Source organism: Hypanus sabinus, chromosome 8 (genome assembly GCF_030144855.1).
Source record: "Hypanus sabinus isolate sHypSab1 chromosome 8, sHypSab1.hap1, whole genome shotgun sequence".
NCBI classification, from domain to species: domain Eukaryota; kingdom Metazoa; phylum Chordata; class Chondrichthyes; order Myliobatiformes; family Dasyatidae; genus Hypanus; species Hypanus sabinus.
Window position 1 is genome coordinate 66236199 of NC_082713.1, and position 4364 is coordinate 66240562.

Genomic DNA, 4364 nt, shown 5'->3' on the forward strand with positions numbered 1-4364 from the left:
CCTACGTACACCACAATCACACCCAACTTAGCACCTGAGTACATTACGGATTTTTTTTACACTTCTCTAGAAATTTATTCATGTGTACACTCCATGTTAGCCTTGCGTCCATCCACATACCTTGAAAGTGGACCGCGGACTCTTGTTTAAGAGATTTACCATATAACTTGAGATCAATTGTGTGTGTAATGTTCCTTTCAGAAAAACAAATAACTTACGTCTTTGCAACATAAAAATTGAACCCCCATCGACATACCCATTCCTCTACTTCATTAATAGCTCCCTGCATTTTCCTAACTATGTAATTTATATTTCTGCCCCACTTGCACACAGCACGATCATCATCATATAATGATTTGGAAATGCCTGAGCCAACAGTTAAGAAAATATCATTAATCATAATATCGAAAAGGACTGGGCCTACACATACTCTCCTGTGGAGTCCCATTCTCTATTTCATACTCCTTAGAGAATATTGTTCCCACCCTAACATATATCTTTCAATCACATAAAAATTCTTGAACTTAATTGAATTTCTATGACCTATTCCCGTCTTCTCCAGTTTAAGCAGTAATGTTGCATCTGTAACATATCATAGGCTTTCTCTACACCAAAGAAAACTGCTACCACTGGACTTTTATTAACTTCTGCCTTACATCTAAAAAAATGGGACGTTTCACGATTTTGTGCACCATTGTTGCGTAGAGGCCATGCTAATCTTCTCTGTATTATTCCAATTTTAATATATGTACTACCAAAGCAAACATGAATAAGGATTGCCGATGAGAGCTGTGTTTAAATAAGATGCAGCGGACAAGATGGAAATTAGTGGCAGGTGACTCCTGTTAGCTGGGTGGTGCCTGCGTGTCTGGGCCTGACATATTGCTGTAAGGCATTCCCAGTGCACTGAATCCTCACCATGGGAATAAAGGAATTAAGAAAATTACAAGGAAACGACATTGAAACCAAAGCGCCTTGCTTCCTGATTCATTATCGCATTATGTAATCAACAGTCTCCTGCTGAGGTACTCATGACAAGGAGATCAAGATCAATGCAAGTCTCATCATTCTCAAACGGAAAACAAAATACAGAATAAAATATTAAAATTATCAACAAAAAAGTGGAAGGCAAATGAGTTTTGTACACAGAGTTGAACTATTTGGCTGTAACTTCAATTTAGGAGCAAAATGGGCTCTTGTGTAGTTGAAGAGTGTGCAGGATTATTGTTAAGCAGGCTGTAGTCATTATGGGAAATGGACAAGTCACCTATTGACACGTGGATGAAATACAAATAGAGCCATAGATCTCAGCGTATGATGAGGTTCCTGGTATGTCTTCAGATATTTGTTTAACAGTGGCATTTTTTTCCCCCTTGAGAAATTGTTCAGGCCAACATTTAGATTGGGTGTATAAAGGGAGGATTGGAGGATGAAAACAGGGCCCTGGTGGAGGACCTTGTCAAGCTGAATCATCTGCAGCTCAACATCAGTAAGACAAAGGAGATGGTGATGGACTTTAGGAAGACTCAACCTGCACTACTCCCTGTTACTATTAATGGTGAAGACGTGGATGTGGTGAGGACCTACAACTACCTGGGGGTACACCTGAACGACAGACTTGAGTGGAACACCAACACAGAGGCTGTGTACAAGAAGGGCCAGTAGAGTCACCTCTACTTCCTGAGGAGGCTGAGGTCCTTTGGAGTATGCAGGCCTCTCCTACTACATGTTCAACAATCTTATATGTGGGGGTTGTCTGGCGCAATAGCATCAACATGTGTGATGCCAAAGGGCTCAATAAACTGATTAGAAAGGCTGGCTCTTTTATAGGAGTCAAACTGGACACATTGGAGGCTGTGATAGAACAAAGGACCCTACAGAAAATCCTGACAATTCTGGGCAATGTTTCTCACCCTCTGCATGCCACCTTGGCTGAACAGTGGAGCATTTTCTGTAATAGATGAAGACAACCGCACTGCTCCTAAAAACACCATATGAGGTCATTCTTATCCACGGCCATTAGGCTCTATAATAAGTCAATCTATAGCCGGGAAGTGATGAATCCTCCCTGTTAGACCATTATAAACCTGTTAACCAGAGGTCTGTTTAAGCTCTGTTTACCACACCCTGCTATCTTGTAACCTTTGAGTAGTAAATCCTGTACTTCTTATTTTTAAGATACCTTTTTTATTCTTGGTACTTCTCTTCTAATGTTTGAATCTCTGCACACTTGTAATGTGACTGTGATGTTGTAATTTCCTCTGGGATCAAAAAAAGGTATCTATTTATCTATCTATTTTCAAAGATGACTAAGTCAGAAGAGATTGTAGGCAAGTCAACTGAGATACTAATCACTTTACCTCATGAGAAGTTCATATATTCTCACAGAAAGAGGACATCTTCAGTATATTTAAAAAGTCATGTTATGTATTGTTGTATTTGCTTGGGGTAGATTGATGTGGGGAAAAGCTCTGAAAATTTTCCAAGTGAACAGGCATCACGTTGTTTATTGGAGCGTATCCTGTGTGTGTCATCATTTTGTTCTTTAGCAGGTACCATATTAGCTGATTTTTTTCAAGGACTATATTTGCATTCACCAGGATTACAGAAAGTATGTAGCTCAAGCAAATCCATACTGAGAGACACACTTTAGCACTAATTGACATGATTGTGCAGTCTGGCAAAGGCAATTCTATATTAAGGATGCAGCAAGATTAAGAAACTCTTCATTTTGTTTTCCATTCTCAGACACCTGACTGTGGGCAGTGAGTGAGATACAGGAGATGCTGAATGCAGAGCCTTGAATAAACTTCTATCAACTGGACTTTCATACAGAGCAATCATGATGTTGATTCAAAGTTTCATAAAGATTTTTGAATTGAATTAATTTTGGATTGTTGACCTTACCAGATAACAATGTTCTCAGTTTAGATTCCCAGTTCCTTTTTGACTCTCTATCAATTATCAGATATTCTGCATTCACTTACTAGAACAATAAAATACAACTTTGTTTGTCCCTTTCCACCATTGGCACATGATCTTCCTTATCTATCGTTTCCATTTTCCAATTGTAGGGAATCATTATGCCTTTCCCCATTGCAAACTGCCAGGAATATAAGCACATAAGAAACAGGGGCAGGAGTAAGCTGTATGGCCCCTTGAGCCTGGTCTGCTGTTTTTCAAGGTTGCAACTTCCATATCCATTCTATTTTTCCTATTGTATCATATTTCTATTGATCCCCTTAATATCCACATCTCTGTCAATCTCTTTTTTTAAATTTTTTTATTGAATTTTCAAATAGGTTACAGAAAGAAAAAAAAATTATCAACCCTTTCCCCCTCCCCTTAACCCCTCCCCCTAACATATCCCTATAGAAAAAAAGAGAAGAAAAAAGAAAGAAAGAAAGAAAGAAAAAATGAAAGAAAGAATGCCTGGATATCGGAAGATCCCCACATGCTGCATGGAGTTCATAATAACTTTAATATGTATATTTATTTCTTTCCCCAGATAACCAATAATTTTATCTTCGGAGCACCTATATATTTAATCCTATTTTTTGTAAATAAGGGCGCCAAATTTTCAGAAATATTTCATATTTATCTATTAAATTATAAGTAATTTTTTCAAGTGGAATGTAGCTAAAAATTTCATTCTTCCAATGATCTATACTTAAGTATGAATCCGATTTCCAAGTAACTGCAATAGCCTTTTTGGCTACTGCCAATGCAATTTTTATGAATTCTTTCTGATATTTATTCAGTTTGGATTTCGATTTTATCCCTTCAATATCGCCTACTAAAAATAATGTTGGGTTATGTGGAAGTTGTATTCCAATAATTTGTTCCAGTAAAACTCTTAAATTTGTCTCTTAAATTTAAAAGATTGAATTTTAAAACAAGACCAGTCTCCTATACTAAGACATTTGATTGATTTATGGAATAAGATAAATGTTGATGATGAGATAAAGAAATCTTTATTAGCATAGAGATCTTTAATTCAAAATAAACTTATCCCTTTTACAATGGATGATCAACTTTTATATAACTGGTTTCACAAAGGGATTAGATATATAGGAGACTGTTTTGAAGGAGGTATATTAATATCATTTGACCAATTAAAGCATAAATATAAAATACCTAATAACACTCTTCTGTTATTTCCAATTAAGGGCTTATTTAAGAGATAAACTGGGTCAAATAATGTTATTGCCGAAACCTAATGAAATTGAAACTTTAATTCATAAAGGAAAAATTTAAACATTTATTTCTGGTATGTATAATTTGATTCAAAAGCAGGCAATTAAACAAGGAATTCAGAAGTCAAGACAAAAATGGGAAACTGATTTGAATATTAAAATTGATGA

The 4364-nt window shown here is 36.3% G+C and overlaps 1 non-coding gene across 1 annotated transcript; it reads right to left on the minus strand.

Moving 5' to 3' along the window:
- Nucleotides 1-660: 660 nt before the first annotated feature.
- On the minus strand, nt 661-765 carry LOC132398749 (U6 spliceosomal RNA). The gene has a single exon (XR_009513779.1). It is a non-coding gene; the product is annotated as a U6 spliceosomal RNA (small nuclear RNA).
- Nucleotides 766-4364: the final 3599 nt, after the last annotated feature.